Source organism: Rhinopithecus roxellana, chromosome 8 (assembly GCF_007565055.1).
Source record: "Rhinopithecus roxellana isolate Shanxi Qingling chromosome 8, ASM756505v1, whole genome shotgun sequence".
Lineage (NCBI taxonomy): Eukaryota > Metazoa > Chordata > Mammalia > Primates > Cercopithecidae > Rhinopithecus > Rhinopithecus roxellana.
Window position 1 is genome coordinate 88,083,869 of NC_044556.1, and position 16,795 is coordinate 88,100,663.

At 39.9% G+C, this 16,795-nt stretch overlaps 1 pseudogene across 1 annotated transcript; it reads right to left on the reverse strand.

The window, feature by feature from the left end:
- Positions 1-423: 423 nt before the first annotated feature.
- On the reverse strand, positions 424-1,064 carry LOC104653679 (annotated as a pseudogene). Its single transcript, XR_746714.2, has one exon. The product of XR_746714.2 is annotated as a 60S ribosomal protein L17 pseudogene (transcript).
- Positions 1,065-16,795: the final 15,731 nt, after the last annotated feature.

The following is a 16,795-nucleotide window of genomic DNA, read 5'->3' on the forward strand; positions in this document are numbered from 1 at the left end:
AAGTACTGAGGATTGTTGGGCTGCAAAAAGTTAAAATGCTGGGAGACACGCTATTTCTTACTCTGCTTGCCTGATTGCAGGACAGCAATTTACAAAGAGAAAGGGTTTCCTGCCTGCTTATTCCCGCATAAAGATGGGTCCCTTTACAATGCTTGCTCATCAGCTAGGAGACAGCAATACCAGAGAATCTAGGAGCAGACTTAACTCTTCCCACAAATGTACCATCCTATATTTCCCTGTCTTTTGGCACTACCCCACAGGCACCATTTTCCCCCTAGTTTACCAACTCTCTCTGTAAATATTCCAACTGGACTTTGTGTGTAGATGGTCACCTGAGGAGCTGAGACCCCAAAGAGTATGGTCAGACAGATGTGGGTTGTACCTCACTTGCAGCTAGGGAAACTTTCTTTTCTTTCTTTTTTCTTTTTTCCTTTAAATTACATTTATTTTAATGCTGAATTTACTCCCGTGCCATAAGTTTTTGTTTCTTCAGTTTCTTCTGCGATATCTTTTTCTTCTGGGCAACCTCCTCTTCTGGTTTAGGAACAATCTGTTCCTTTTCAGTAAGGATCATCTCAATGTGGCAGGGAGAGCTCATGTATGGGTTAATCCGACCATGAGCTCTGTAGGTCCGTCGGAGCATTTTAGGTGCTTTGTTCACTTGGATATGCTCAATGACCAGAGAATCTACATCTAAACCCTTAAGTTCAGCATTACTCTCTGCGTTTTTAAGCATGTGCAGCAAAAATTCAGCACTCTTTTTGGGCCATCGACCTTGTGTCCAGCCCCACTGCTTGGCCTGGGCACACCTGCCAACTCCACCATTGTAACGTCGGAATGGTACGCACTGTTTCTGTAAAGTGACATCTTTCAGATACTTCGTGGCTTTTCGAATATGCATACCCTTGATGGCCTGGGCAGTTTCACGAGTGTTCTTAAAGTGAACACGAAGATTGGAACCTCTTGATTTGCATGATTTCGTGGGGTTCTCCGGGTCAAGTGAATAGCGAACCATTTTCACAGATTACCTCAGGCCACTTAGGGAAAGAGGAAGAGTGGTGGCTTCTGGAAACTTTCTTTTCTTTGAGCTGTGTTTGGGGTGGTTCTGGATATTTAGAGGATTGTGTTGCACATCTTTGGAGATGCCTGGTGAGTCCTTAATTAAGTCATAACCTCAGTTAAGGCATATTGGTTTGGATGACTCACTTGAAAAGATATCTTTGGTTTAAAAAGGAGAAAAAAAGAAGCAGGAATAAGGCTGTTTGTTCTGGCTGAAATCTGATAAGAGTTTTGAAATTTTTTTTTTAAAGAGCTCTATAGTCAAAAGATGATTTAGGCTAGGTGCAGTGACTCATGCCTATAATCCCAGCACTTTGGGAAGTTGAGGCTGGAGGATCCATGAGGCCAGGAGTTTGAGACCAGCCTGGACAACATAGTGAGACCCTGTCTCTACAAAAAATTTTTTTTTAATTAGGTGGTTGTGGTGGTGCATGCCTGTAGTCCCAGCTGCTTGGGAGGCTGAGGTGAGAGGATTGCTTGAGCCTGGGAAGTTGGGGCTGATCCATGATCACACCACTGCACTCCAGCCTGGGTGATAGAGTAAGACCCTGACTCAAAAAAAAGTTGACTTAATTAAAAGCTGGCATTTAGTAGATATATATGTGTGTGTGTGTGTGTGTGTGTGTGTGTGTGTGTGTGTGTGTAGACTTCTGTTGTCTCTATAGAAGCTCATCAGTCAACTGAATTCATTTCTTCTTTAACCTTTAATTATAGGCACTCCTTTGTTCTGCTTCTCTTTTGATGACATAATTTTTGCCAAAGATAATGTAAAACTACCTTGACCTTTTGGAAAGCTTAAATTCTCCCTCTACTTTGAAATGTACATTTTCTATCCTGTTTTCTCTCAAATTCAGTAAGAGTTTCGGACATAACTTGTTCCACTTACAGAGGTACAATTTAATCCATGCGTTCTTTTAAATTAGTGAGTTTTACTTGTCTTATGGCAGAAATTATAAAATGTACACCACAAAATATTTATATTTGTATTTTTACTATACATATATGCATGTCTGTGTTTGTATATTGCCTACCTGGTACCAAATTGACTTGTAAATAAATGAGTACTCATAAATAATAAGTGCAAAAGCTTTTCAAGTTCACATGACTTTAGTAATCTTTGATAAATAAAGCTAGTTTTAAAATTGCTGATAAAATAAAACTTGAATGTCTTCAGAACAGTCAGTATTAAATACAATTCAGACATTTTGCCTGGGACTACTGGTCAGAAAGGTTTAGACTGTCACTGATAGAAGTTTTCAGGTCATAAAACTGTTGTTTTCTGTGATATTTTTGATAGTTGTTTGGTTTATCTATGATCTTATGTGTTTGGTTTTGAGCCTTCAGATGGTAAGGTCTAGACAAGTGCCCATAATGAGGTCTGGTGACTTAGGCCACCCCAGCTTTGGTGCTGAGCCAAACCCAGGATGTCCTCTCTGACTCAGTTGTGTCTCCTAGCCAAGATGGGAGGAATCAGATCTTCCAGGACTTGTCTTCATGGCCTTCCCTGTCCTGGGTTCTACACCTGGTACATAACAATTAAAATTGCTTACTTCCTAGGTTTTTCACTAAGAATTAGGGTTACTAAGAGTTAACATTGTAATTAATATATGTGATTAAAACTACTGTAAGAGAAACAATTCTGTATATAAAGTGTAAAAGAAAAATAGGATGTGTTTTGGTAAAGAAAGTTTTTTAAAAAGGTGTTAAAATGTTTAATAGATAAGTAAGTTTGCATGGCTTAAAGGTGATTTAAAAGTTATTTAAATTAAAAAAGATAAACTAAGTAGATATAAAAAATTGGGGAAAAAGAAAATGGGAAAAATTGTAATAGGTTATAAAAGGCTTATGAAAATCTTAGGCCGTGTGATCAAAGCTGATCAAGATTAGATGTATCTGTATATGAGGTTTTATTAAAATTTGATTTAATAAGAATACATTGATACAAGGGTTACATTTGTTTTTTTCTTCTGAACAATATTTTCATATAGTATTAACAAGATACAGTAAAATATTTTTGTTCACCTTTTCAGTAAATTGCAAAATGTTTAAAAGAAGAGGAGAGTGGAAGAAATAATCTGATGCTGCCTTTATTAGGTCTTTTGATTGGAAACTGAGTTGCTGCTCTATTGAGTACAAGTTTTTGCTTTCTGAAATCTTTGAATTGTCATTTTAGCTAAATAGATGACTATTATTTTAGACTGACCTGTGATTTATTTTAGTATCAAGTGTCTTAAACCTTTGGTATTTGACATACCTCCCAAAAACAAATTTCAAATTCTAAATTTCAGTCTTCTTGCCCTCAAACTAACTCTTGGACATTCAAAAACATGGAGGGCTCTTGAAAATCCAAGAAGGACATATTAGACTTATTGGGATGTTAAAGGGATGTTAAAATCATATGGGAAGTATTATCAAATAAGAAATGGTGTTTGACTTTCTTTGAATTATCTTTGTGTGGATGTTATTAATGTATGCTCCAAAATTGTATGAGGTTTTTAAAAAATCTGATATCTCTTGATATATGCAGTAAATCACTTTTTATCCTAAAACCTTTTTTGCAAATTCTAAAGCATTGTGTCTTCAAGGAAATTAATGGAAAGGACTATGACAAGTACTCTTGAATACAGGTTTCTGATAACTTTGGAGATTATACCATTGGACTAGGTAAAAACATTCAGAACTCTAATAAAAAACTGATGGGTTTATAAAAATTGCTAACCCAACTTCAAATAGAGCAAAAGTTAATTATATAGGACTGAACTGATAGAGGACTGAAATAATTTATTATGACTTCATTTTGTTTGAAATATTGTTGATTGCCTTTATATTTTGCTTTCTAGAGTCAATACATTTTTTTCTTTTAAGCTATTTATAGTTTACAGCGATTGAGTAAAGTATACTTTCCTGAGAAAAATGGAAACATTTACCTTTCTTTCTACCTGATTTCTCTAGAATTTTAAAACTGTACTCTCATTTTATTGCAATGTAGCTATTTGTGTAAGTTCAATAAGAATCTCTTTTCCTTTTGCAACAGGACACATTGGAAACACTGGTTATTTTACCAAGGCTTTGACTGGAATGTCATATTTTCAAGTTTTAGCAGACTGCTTTGAGGGATTAATGTTGACTTTATAAAACCAAGACTTGGAAAAAATAACTTGGTACCTTGTCTATATGGTTCCTTTGCAGGATCCTGACCTTGGAGTAAGTAATGTCACTTTCTGATAGGCACAGAAACCTCAAGATATTGGGGGACCATTGGAAGACAGGATATTTTGGGACCTTTGGAAGATAGGAATTCAACCAACTTATGAGCTATCCTCAACCTTGACCCAAATAAACTCTCTGTATCAACATTGCCTCAGTTTTTTTTTCTTTTGGTCAACACTTTAAAGTCATCTTATCCTTAGAAACTCTTGCCCTTCTAGAGTAATTATTTTATATACTAAAAATTGATCTACATCAAAAATATTACTGCTCCAAAAGTCCTTTTCATAGTGTATGTCATGGCCAGACTGAGATGACCATAGACAGAACAGGAGAGGGGGAGCTAGTTCCAAGAATTAGACTAGAATGAAGGGGAACTATCAGGTGTCAGATAGGACATTTGTGTATAAGTAAAAAAAAAACAATTCAAGCTATCAAGTAGCATCTGGAATTCATAAAGGAACTGGAAAATAAGAACTGGAAAGACATCTGCTTCTGTGTGTCTGTTTTATTCTTCTTTATCTGCAGACTGGCTTTCTGGTCAATTCAGTCTCCATTGTAGCATATGGCCCCATACAGAGATTGACTGTCTCTCAATCCCAATTCCAAATTCTGCAGGAGGTGGGAGAGAATCTGAATGGCCAGTTTGGGTCAAGCATCCAGCCAACTATGGTTAGGAATGCAAGAGCATGACATATGAGTCAGCCATTCCTAAAGAAAGAATAATCCCTGAGAGATTTAAAAGGGCAACAACACTAAATCTGGGCATGTTCAAGTTCAAGTCCAGAAAGTTAGCCAAATTTGAGTTTGAAGGCAGAGTCCTCCAGGCTGCCAAGTCTGTCCAAAACTTCTGACACAAACTTCAAGTTCACAAGTTTCCTCAGACTACCCTCAGGTTTGATAATTCACTAGAAAGACTCACAGAACTCACTGAAAGATATACTCATAGTCACATTTATTACACGGCAAGGACGTGACTTAGAACTAGCCAAAGGATGACACAGGGCAGAATCTACGGAAGGTTCCAAATGGAAAACTTTCATCATCCTTACAGGTTATCTTCTTGACATGAGTGAGTGTCAATATGCATAGAATATTGCCAAGCTGAGAAGCTCACTCCAGTTTCCGTGTCCACAGATTTCACTGAAGTTTCACTACCTAGGTATGTCTAATTGATTGCTCACATGTTTGAACTCAATCTCCAGCTCCCTTCCCCCAAGGCCAGACTAATATCAGTGGCCCCAAACCCCAACCTTCTAAGCACACACAGTTGGTTTTTCTGGCATGGCACCCTAAAACTATTGGGTGTGACCCACCCCACCTTTAGTCATCTTGCTAGCATAAACTATTCACTGTAGGCAGAGGGGCCCACCCTCAATAAAAAAAGACACTCTTATGAGGAAATTCCAAGTATTTAGAGATTTCCTCTAAGGAGCTGAAGACAAAGGCCAGATCTCTCTGTACATGGCCAAATTTCTTACTACACAGCAGCAAATACAGCCACTATTCTGTTTTCATGATCTTAACAAGAAAATCATGGTAAGGTTGGCTCTAATCTTAATGTAAAGCTACATGTTTTCTGCTCTGTGATGATCATTAAGAATAGAGTCAGAGGCTTGGTGGTGGACACCATCTTTAACTGACATAGGAGAGAGATTCTAGCAGCAGCTCGCAGAGGGATTTATGGTAGTCAGTAGTCCATGATGGCTGAACAGGGGGGTAGTACTTGGCATGCTAAAGGTATACAGGACAATAGACGGTTCTGAAAGGTATAAAGGGCAATAGATGGTTCTGTTGACTGGGACAGGTTCCAAATCCCTTGAAGTAAGTGAATTTAGCCTTCTAGATTCTCCCACATTCCTTTTCTATATTATTTTCTTTATTCACATATTATCTTAGGACCTCACAGCTACCTTACCAAGGCAGTAGCCCAAACCCCAGGAAGATTGCCCTTTATTTTCCTTTTTTTTTTTTTTTTTTTTTGAGATGGAGTCTCGCTGTGTCGCCCAGGCTGGAGTGCAGTGGCGCGATCTTGGCTCACTGCAAGCTCCACCTCCCAGGTTTATGCCATTCTCCCGCCTCAGCCTCCGAGTAGCTGGGACTACAGGCGCCCGCCACCTCGCCCGGCTAGTTTTTTGTATTTTTAGTAGAGACGGGGTTTCACCATGTTAGCCAGGATGGTCTTGATCTCCTGACCTTGTGATCCACCCGCCTCGGCCTCTCAAAGTGCTGGGATTACAGGCTTAAGCCACCGCGCCCGGCCTGCCCTTCATTTTCTACAACCTGCTCCATTCACATGAACCCAAACCCATAATCAAAATCACTTAGTTTCCAGGGAGAATTGTAATCAGATAAACTAACGCATAATTCAAGTTAAATTGTATATGTTCTTTGAAATCCACTTCTGTTCTATCCATAGGAAAAGAGAGTCAAAGTAAGATTTTAAAATTACAGTCAGGGACCAAGCTGTGAAAGTTATAGAAAGCAAGAAGATTAATCTGTTGTTTTAAACATTTGATGCAAATGAACAATGCTGGGTTTAAAGAACAGAAAATTAAGCAGCATAAATGAATCAGATGGAGAGGAAATTCTCTCTAATTGGAAATAGATTGCTGTAGGGTTTTTCAAACTCAAGTCACATAGATTCCTGCCTACCTTTTTCTAGTGGGATGGTAAACTGATTATTTCAGCTGAAACATAAAGAATAGATCAGAGAGAGAGAAACCATTCAAATCAATGATTCTGTAAGGTAAGTTTGGTGTAATGAGTCTCTGAGAAGGGACTTGTTCAAACTCTATCCCTTTTCCTGGCTTCTTCTGAATTTTGAGTATACTTCCTACTTGTGTACTGTCAAGAGTTTAGTTCCCAAAGAAACTAAACTATGTAAGTGAATTGTATGGAAGTAGAGAAAGAACTAATCTAGATGGATTTGAGCGCTGCAAGAGTTTTAACATTTAATCCTGTGTAAAAACAATACAGAAGTTGCAAAACTGGATAGAGATCAGCTTTCTCATGCACTATGAGATGCAAACCCCAGGAGGGCTCTCAGGGTGTGGTTTGCCAAAAGGCTTTCTCCTGTCATAGTCTGCAAGTCTGTAGGATTCATGTTTGAGTAGGTTAATCTGGGAACTGTCCATCAATTCAATAGGAAATCCAATAGTTTCCAAAAGACTGTCACATCTAAGACACTAATATTAAATAGCATAGTAGACTCTATCTAATGAATTGAGAGAGATACCCTCTTTCCATATATGTTACCGGTAAAGGGTCTTGACTGCAAGTTGTCCAGGTTCTTGGTGTTTTGAACAAAGAATTGGACAAAACGCACAATAAAGGAAAGAATGAAGCAACGGAAGCAGAGATTTATTGAAAAAGAAAGTATACTTCACAGGGTGGGAGTGACCAGAACAGCGGCTCAAGGGCCCTGGTTACACAATCTTCCGGGGTCCAAATACCCCCTAGAGGTTTCCCATTGGCCACTTGATGTACACCCCACGCAAATGAAGCAGTGGCTCACAATCAGAGGCCAAAGTGAAGTTACAAAGTTATACCCCTATGCAAATGTCTGCTTGGTTGCTTTCTGCAACCAATCAGAGGTACTTTCAATTTTCCATCTGCTATGTAGAAAGTGTGGGGAGCAGGGGTGTTGCAAAGGGAGTAGCCTCTGGTCCTTTTGTTACTTAGGTGTGGAAAGCTGGGGTTTTCCTTTTGATTTAGTTCTAGGAAGTCAGCGTGAACTGGCCTTAGGTTCCTTGCCTCCACACCCTATTCTCCTGCCTCAAATTCACTAGATAATAGGATATCTCTACACAGGTATCCTCTCTCTCAATTCTCAAAGATAGTAGGAGAGAGGATATCTCTACACAGTGGCTTGAATTAGCCCCTACTTGTGTAGAGATATCCTCTATCCTACTATCCTTGGGAAGTATACTGGACTTGGGCAAATGCTCTTACTGTGGCCCTGTTACCAACATCAACAACTTGTTACCACAGAGGAATCTGAGAAAACTCTTTATTTGGATAACACTGATTTTTAACATGGCTCAAACCTATTATTTCCATAGCTGGCATAGGGAAATCATTAGGTTTCTCTCCAGATGGATAATGATTTTTGTAACTTGATTTACATTTAGGAATTTAAGGTTCTTAATGAAGGTTGACACATTTGCGAATCTAAATTATTGCATAGTTCTATTGATGATAGTAGTCATCTTATATGCTTAGAAAATATTCCTTTGGTTGGCTATGTTAATTGCTATAATTTTCTTCTGTCATTTTAAATCAATTTCTTCTTTGTGAAAACAAAATGTTACAAATCACCATTTTGTACTATTAAGTTGTAAATTACAGTGTATTGAACTAAAATGTTTCAGTTGTAACAAAGGATGGAGAAAATTATCAAAATTTACGTCTATACTAAAATAGCTCAATGCTCATTGTCCTTTGTAAACACTGAAATTAAAACAAATAGCTGGGCGTGGTGGCTCACACCTGTAATCTCCGCACTTTGGAAGGCCGAGGTGGGCGGACCACCTGAGGTCGGGAGTTCAAGACCAGTCCGATCAGCATGGAGAAACCCTGCCTCTACTAAAAATACAAAATTAACCAGGTGTGTTGGCGCATGCCTGTAATCCCAGCTCCCTGGGAGGCTGAGGTAGGAGAATTGATTGAACCCAGGAGGCAGAGGTTGCAGTGAGCTGAGATCGTGTCACTACACTCCAGCCTGGGCAACAGAGTGAGACTCCATCTCAAAAAAAACAAAAATAGAAACAAAAACACCCCAAAACAAATAGCAATATTTATGAATTTATATCTGTTTATAAACACAATTAATTCTATTGATCTATACTTTTCTGGTCTTTATGAAACCCATTGTTCCTTTTGTGATCTTTTGTGATAGTGGGATAGGTTTAGACTATTATGCTCACTTTTTTTTTTTTTTTTTTTTTTTTGAGACGGAGTCTCGCTCTGTAGCCCAGGCTGGAGTGCAGTGGCCGGATCCCAGCTCACTGCAAGCTCCGCCTCCCGGGTTTACGCCATTCTCCTGCCTCAGCCTCCCGAGTAGCTGGGACTACAGGCACCCGCCACCTCGCCCGGCTAGTTTTTTGTATTTTTTAGTAGAGACGGGGTTTCGCCGTGTTAGCCAGGATGGTCTCAATCTCCTGACCTCGTGATCCGCCCGTCTCAGCCTCCCAAAGTGCTGGGATTACAGGCTTGAGCCACCGCGCCCAGCTATTATGCTCACTTTTATCTTAAACATGCTTGATAAATATTTATACAGTGCCTACAGATGCTAGGTACTGCAGGGGACATAAAGGAAATAGACTTGCTTTTTTGTCCTTAAATATTGAGACTCACATAGACATAAAGATTCAGATTCAGAAACTATTGTCTAGGGATTTCTATATATCTTCATTTGTGTCACCAGACAACCTCTCAAGGTAGATAAACTACTTTAGGTAGATATACATTATAAGGTAGATAGAAAACTAAGGCCTAGGAGTTGACTTGTTAATGTCACATAGTACGTGAAAAGACCTGGATCTGAAATATGTTCTTTTCAGTGCTAGTCTTACACTTTCAGCAGAATTCAAGGCAGAACAGGGTGAGTGACACAGTGCAAAGAAAATGCTATGGGAGTTTGGGGGAGGTCACACAGAAACTTCTAAAAATTTCCCCATAAGTGATAATAATTTCCCCACGTGGGCTTTACTTTCCTCTTAATAGCCTCTCGGCTGAGGACTTCTGACCCCATTATTCTAGCTATTTCTCTTAGAAGAGATAACTTTGGTAGGTATGCCTTCACTTCTTCGACCTGCTTCTCTCTTATGGTCTCTCATTCTTTTTGCCTCTTTTTCCTTCGTATTCTGGGAGCGCTGTTGTAGTTAAACTGCCACATCACTTATTTGCTTTTCTGCAGTAATAGATTTCCTCTGTACTGCCTCTAGTACAGATTCAAGTTCTTCCACAACATTTTTGGTTTCTCTTAAATTTTATTTTGCTAGCTTCTTTTTAAAATTCTGCCTGCATCCAAGTCTATTCTCTTCTTATGTCTCTGTTCCTACAGGAAGGCTATATTTTCTTGGTTCCTTGGGAAAACCAAGCAGATGTTTTCTAAAATTGTCTTCTACATCTTACAAAAAAATTTGTTTAGAGGATGTTTTTCTACTGAGTCTTTAGATTAAAAAATTTTCCAAATAAAGACAAGGTGGTGTGAGTTACCTAGCCTCACACAACTTCTTCACTAGAAAAATGATGTTAGTAATGATACTCACCTCATACAATTAGCATGGGAAGTAAATGAATTAATACATGTAAAGTACTTGCAGTAGTCTGGGTCCAGTCAGGTTACAGAAACCAGAGAGTAGGCTAAACTGGGAAAGGTTGATGTATAAATGTATCAACAAAAGGGTAATATAGAATATAAGGAGACTCTACATGGCACCCTATGGTTGAGGGAGGCAGGGAAAAAAAAACTTGGAAGGGGCTCAGACTTTGTTGGAGAAGATGTGATTCTGCCCATTGGATAACAGAGAATTTTGTTGGTTTGGCCAGGCTGGAGCTGACCTGGGGCTGCTGGGCAAACAACAGGCCACCCTCTGGATGGCAGGCTTGCAACCAGCAGCCAGGGGTGTGGTCCTGCAGTGAGAGTCGGGTCATCTTCAGGGATAGGAGCCCTTCAGAGTACATGGGCTGTGTGGGTCTGTGTCCTGAGGGCTGCAGAAAGGCTACTGTCAGGCCAAGTCTTCAAGGTCACAGAGAGACCAGTTTGAGGTCTGTACCCGGTGCAGGCTCTGCCAAAATGGCCTCACTCCTATACTGCTAACTCCAGGTCATGCTGGAAAGGGCAGGAGAGCCTCTTCCTTTGACAATGTTCCTCTACTACCATCTACTGGAGAAAACATAACATTGCATTCACCTTAAAGTGCTCGGGAATTTCATTATCACAGAGGTATAAACTGAAATGTGTATTCACGTGAAAAAATGCTCATCACTGGCCATCAGAGAAATGCAAATCAAAACCACAATGAGATACCATCTCACACCAGTTAGAATGGCAATCATTAAAAAATCAGGAAACAACAGGTGCTGGAGAGGATGTGGAGAAATAGGAACACTTTTACACTGTTGGTGGGATTGTAAACTAGTTCAACCATTATGGAAAACAGTATGGCAATTCCTCAAGGATCTAGAACAAGAAGTCCCACATGATCCAGCCATCCCATTACTGGGTATATACCCAAAGGATTATAAATCATGCTGCTATAAAGACACATGCACACGTATGTTTATTGCGGCACTATTCACAATAGCAAAGACTTGGAATCAACCCAAATGTCCATCTGTGACAGACTGGATTAAGAAAATGTGGCACATATACACCATGGAATACTATGCAGCCATAAAAAAGGATGAGTTTGCTTCCTTTGTAGGGACATGGATGCAGCTGGAAACCATCATTCTCAGCAAACTATCCCAAGAACAGAAAACCAAGCACAGCATGTTCTCACTCATAGGTGGGAACTGAACAATGAGATCACTTGGACTGGGGAAGGGGAACATCACACACCGGGGCCTATCACGGGGAGGGGGGAGGGGAGAGGGATTGCATTGGGAGTTATACCTGATGTAAATGACGAGTTGATGGGTGCTGACGAGTTGATGGGTGCAGCACACCAACATGGCACAAGTATACATATGTAACAAACCTGCATGTTATGCACATGTACCCTAGAACTTAAAGTATAAAAAAAAAAAAAAGAAATGTGTATTCAGAGCTGAGCAATCCTGTATCGATAACTGACACAGAACTTAAAATCACGCCTGGCACAGGTAAATATCACATTGCTAGAGATAATATTTTGCTATTATTATTGCATTCTTTTCTTTGTTTAATAATCTTTGAATAAAGAGACGTCTATCCAGCTTGGTGTGGGCCAAGAGGCCAGGTATACTGAGTGCCTTTAGTTCTCAGTACTAATTTGAGAGCTAGTAGCTTCTCTCTCTCATATCTAGAATGAGCCTCAAGGTTGATGTAAACAACCCTTAGTACCCTTGTAGGCATTGATTTGATGAGCTATCCCTTGCCCTTCTAGCTGATTTTCCTGATTATCAGAGGCTAATGTAGTTTGTAATTTTTCTTTGTACAAATGTAAGTCAAAGATACAACTCCTTCACATGCCCTGCTCCCAGGGCCTGTTTTTTGGCCCTGCCCACAGTGCTTCCAAGATAGAATGCCTCATAAGATGTAATGCACCCTTTCCTCTGCTGGATGCTGTTGGTTCTGTGGCATCACAGGAGTTGCAGTCTCTGACTGGGTATGTGGGAACAGGGAAGGAGGTCATCAGTCTGCCTGAAGCATTAAATTATTCTGGTGCAGTAAAGACAAGACCGTACGATTTTCTAGTTAGGCCATTCTAAAGACCAAACCTTTACCTACCTTCCTTGTGGCATTATATTTGCTCTTCTGTTTTAGAAGGTGGGTAGCAGAGTTCAGGAACATATATCTCACCAACTGCCATACATTCCATTAGTGGTAGACCATTCCAATGGACTCTGGTTTCCAGAGTTGCAGCCACTGTTTGCCATTTTATGTATCATTTCAAATATTTTTTTGAGAAGGTGAGAAAAAGGATATTAGGGAACATTAGCATGCCTTTTTTTCTTTTCTTTTAGAGAAGAGGTCTCACTCACTACATTGCTCAGGCTGGCCTTGAACTCCTGGGCTCAAGTGATTCTCCTGCTGCAGCCTCCCATGCCATTTTGTCAGAGGAGTTTGAACCAGAGCAACTCCAACTTAAATAGGGGTTGGGTAAAATAAGGCTAAGACTTACTGGGCTGCATTCCCAGACGGTTAGGCATTCTAGGTCACAGAATGAGACAGGAGGTCGGCACAAGATATAGGTCATAAAGACCTTGCTGATAAAACAGTTGCAGTAAAGAAGCCAGCCAAAACCCACCAAAAACAAGATGGTGGCAAGAGTGACCTCTGGTCGTCCTCCCTGCTAGACTCCCACCAGCTCCATGACTGTTTCCAGATGTCATGGAAATGTCAGGAAGTTACTCTATACGGTCAAAAAAGGGGAGGTTTGAATAATCCATCCTTTGTTTAGCATATAATCAATAAACAACCACAAAAATGGGCAACCAGCAGTCTTTGGGGCTGCTCTGTCTATGGAGTAGCCATTCTTTAATTCCCTTATTTTCTTAATAAACTTGGTTTTGTTTTGCACTGTGAACTTGCCCTGAATTCTTTCTTGCACGAAACCCAAGAACCCTCTCTTGGAGTCTGGATCGGGATCCCTTTCCAATAACATCTTCTGTTAAATCATGAATTTTTCAAAGTATAAATAGTAATAATAGCTACCATTTATTAAGTGCTTGCCATGTAGCAGCTGCCACCTTTTCTCATTTACCTTTAATGTGATACCATGCTGGAACTCAAATTCAGGTTACTGTAACTACAAAGTCCATGTTCTATGTTATACTGTACAGCTATACTATTTTACATTTTCTTTTCTTTTTTTTGGAGACGGAGTCTCGCTCAGTCGCCCAGGCTGGAGTGCAGCCACTCCATCCTGGCTTGCTGCAACCTCCGCCCCCAGGTGCAAGGGATTCTCCTGCCTCAGCCTCCCTCACAGCTGGGATTACAGGTGCACACCACCACGCCCAGATAATTTTTGTATTTTTCGTAGACATGGGGTTTCACCACATTGGCCAAGCTGGTCTCAAACTCCTGGCCCCAAGCTATCCACCCACCTCAGCCTCCCAAAGTGCTGGGATTACATAGGTGTGAGCCACCACCTATAATCTATTACAGGCCCAACCTCTATTTTACATTTTCATTCCATACATTTTTACTTTATTTTTTCCTAGGAAAAGTGTATAGGCTTTGTGATAGGCAGAATAATCACCACCCCAAAAGATATACATAATCCCTAAAACCTGTGACTGTTACTTTACATGACAAAAAAAAAAAAAAAAAAAGTGGGGGGTGGCAGCTTTGTAGGTGTGATTGAGTTAAGGTTCTTGAATTAGAGGATTATCCTGTATTGTCTGGATGACATTGTAATCACACTTCCTTATAAGAGGGAGGCCGGAAGAGACCTGGCATATAGGGGAGGATAAGGTAACGTGACTACAGACATAGGGACTGGAGTGAAACAGCCACAAGCCAAAGAATGCCAGCAGCCACCAAAAGCTGGAAGAGGCAAGGAATAGATTATCCCGTGGAGCCTCTGCAGACAGTGCAGTCCTGCAGGTGCCTGATTTCAGCTTAGTGGAACTGGTTTTAGACTTCTGGTCTACAGAACTGCAAGCATAACATTTTCTTGTTTTAAGAACAAATCTGTGGCCAGGCGCCATGGCTCACACCTGTAATCCCAGCACTTTGGGAGGCTGAGGCAGGCAGATCACCAGAAGTCAGGAATTCGAAACCAGTCTGGCCAACAGGGTGAAACCCTGTCTCTACTAAAAATGCAAAAATTAGCTGGGTGTGGTGGTGGGCACCTGCAATCCCAGTTACTCGAGAGGGTGAGGTAGGAGAATCGCTTGAACCTGGGAGGCGGAGGTTGCAGTGAGCCAAGATCACACCATTGCATTCCAGCCCAGGCAAGAAGAGTGAAACTCCATCTCAAAACAAAACAAAAGAACACATTTATTACAACAGCCACAGAGAATGCTAACTGGTTTCTAGAGTGTCAACTCCAAACTGTTGGTGGTTTCCACAGTGTATATACATTAGCTCAGTGGTAGAGGAGGTGGTGGAGTATCTGCTGTGGGCGTGGTTCATTAGTTCCACAGTATTCCATCCATTGATACTTGTCAGTTAGAAGGGATATTATAACTCATTGACTGTATCTCATCCAATATATCAACTTCCCCTTCAACATTATATTCACATGATTGTCAGGTCTCTGCCTAAACAACTTAGACAAGTCCCCCCACTCTGCTTCAAACAAGTCCTCCCACTGGCAGAGATTTCGCTGCTTTTCAAGGTGTGGGATCTATACTTAGAGAGCTTGACTAATCAGACATTTTTCCCCTGATATTTAACGTCAATCTGCCCTCTTATAGTTTTCATGCATGGGCTCTGGTTATATACCCTGGAGCATCAAAGAATATGTCTATTCCCACTTCCTCAGGATAGTTGATGAACTTTACCTTCACCCAAATCATAATGTGAACTCAAGAAATTCACAATCAACTAAAACCCTTAAGATTTTGTTCATGATTACTTTTGTTATACCACATCTACCCCCATATGTTTTGGCAAAATTAGCTTTTTGGACCCAACTATATTCTACACATACCCCTATGAAACTAGACCATGTTAGACTTGGTACATTGTTCCAGTTTGTAAAGATTCTCTTTGATCCTGGCTCAGTTATTCATGTACCCATCCCAGTTTCATGCTGTATGCACCTAAACCAGCATGCCATGATGTCAATATCAAACTCTTTAATAAAAACTTTGAATGGACTTAGGCCAAGGAGAGCCTAGCAATATAGCATTAGAAACCTTTTCCCATGAATTACAAAATTCCTAAGCACAATATCACTTTTGTATCCGTAAGGATATCATGAGAATCTTTACCAAAAGTCTTGTTAAAAATCCAAATAATACCATATCAATGTCATACTCTTTATCCATTTATGCAGTTCATACTTGAAAGTGCTATTTGAATTTGCTCATATATAAAGTTGCTTTATAAAATTTAAGTCCCTTTATACTTATTCAAGGAATCCAGTGGCCTAATGAGCTTGTCAAAAAAAGAAAATGAGTGAATAAATTCTCAGAAGTTCACTTTTTATTATAGAATTAAAATATCTGTTAGTTTTCCTGAAGTAGAAAAAAGGGTAATATTTTTCAGTGATATTTATGACTGTAAAAGGGCTACACAAGGCTCATAGAAAAAAGCCCCATTAACACTGAAGCATTAGGTAGAAAATAAGCTAATATCCTGAGTATAATGAAGGTGAGTGTTTGAGAGGTTCAACAATTCCAGTCTTCACTGCAACACTGTCCCCAGTCAGCCAAACCACAATGAGATACCACCTCATGCCAGTCAGAATGGTGATTATTAAGAAGTCAAGAAACAACAGATGCTGGTGAGGCTGTGGAGAATTAGGAACACGTTAACACTATAGGTAAGAATGTGAATTAGTTCAACCATTGTGGAAGACAGTGTGGTGATTCCTCAAGGATCTAGAGCCAGAAATACCATTTGACCCAGCAATCACATTACTGGGTATATACCCAAAGGAATATAAATCATTCTACTATAAAGACGCATGGACACATATGTTTACTGCAGCACTATTTACAATAGCGAAGACATGGAACCAACCCAAATGCCCATCAATGATAGACTGGATAAAGATAATCTAGTATATATACACCATGGAATACTATGCAGCCATAAAAAGGAACAAGATCATGTCCTTTGCAGGGACATGGATGAAGCTGAAAGACATCATCATCAGCAAACTAACACAGGAACAAAAAGCCAAACATTTCATGTTCTCAC